The sequence below is a fragment of the Sinocyclocheilus anshuiensis genome, unplaced genomic scaffold (genome assembly GCF_001515605.1).
Source record: "Sinocyclocheilus anshuiensis isolate Anshui unplaced genomic scaffold, SAMN03320099.WGS_v1.1 scaffold55, whole genome shotgun sequence".
Lineage (NCBI taxonomy): Eukaryota > Metazoa > Chordata > Actinopteri > Cypriniformes > Cyprinidae > Sinocyclocheilus > Sinocyclocheilus anshuiensis.
The window spans coordinates 285,252-286,157 of NW_015549647.1; the positions used below are offsets into that span (position 1 = coordinate 285,252).

Below are 906 nucleotides of genomic sequence, written 5' to 3' on the forward strand. Positions count from 1 at the left end.
TTAAATGATTTTAGCAAATGGCTGCAATATAACAAAGAGTGAAAAATTTAAGGGGGTCTGAATACTTTCCGTACCCACTGTATATATATAATTTAGTACTAAAATACAAAATGTGACCCTGCCTGTGAAACCCCAGCTAAAGTCTTTTTTTTTGTGATTTTCTACATAAAATTATCCTTCATAAAGGTGTAGAACATTCTGTGAAAATATAACCTTTATATCTTTAATATTGACTGAGTAAGGCCATGTCAAAGATTGAAATCATAGTGAAATTAATGGTTGAAATCAAACTTTGATGCTTGTTATCTCATAATTAGATTTTGAGACTTTAGCCTGGATTTCACAGACAGGGTCACAAATATAAAATAAAAACATTATCAAACTAAAATATAGTGAGAAAAAAAATCTGACATATTTGACCGCCACGCGGGCAGCACCAAAGGGTTAAAAATCAAGGTTCTTTTGTGGCATTGATGGCTCCAAGAACCTTTAACATCCTTGTAACCTTTCCATTAAACAATATTTTTTATAGTAGAAAAAGTTTCTTTAGATTATTAAAATGATTTTCACACTAAGAAAAAAAATTGTTCTTTTAAGAACTGTTCACTGAAAGTTTTTTTCAGAGGAACCCAAAATGGTTCTTCTATGGCATCACTGCAAAAAAACAAAAAAACTTTTGGAACACTTATTATTGTGTTGAAAGGTTCTTTGTGGAATCATAGATGCCAATAAAGAACCTTTATTTTTAACCTACTTGAGAGCTTTGGGATGTAAACTGTTTAAGAAATGAATTTATTTTGTCTCTTTCTTTAATTATAACAATTAAACGTGGGTCAAAAAAGACGAAAAAGGGTTTAAGCATAAAAACAATAAGTGTAATACTGCTTTAAATTGTTGTTGTTTTTC

General features: G+C 29.8%; 1 protein-coding gene across 1 annotated transcript in view; it reads right to left on the reverse strand.

Moving 5' to 3' along the window:
• cldn10e (claudin 10e) overlaps nucleotides 1-906 on the reverse strand; it is an 8,393-nt gene that overhangs the window by 5,457 nt on the left and 2,030 nt on the right. The window lies entirely within an intron of this gene.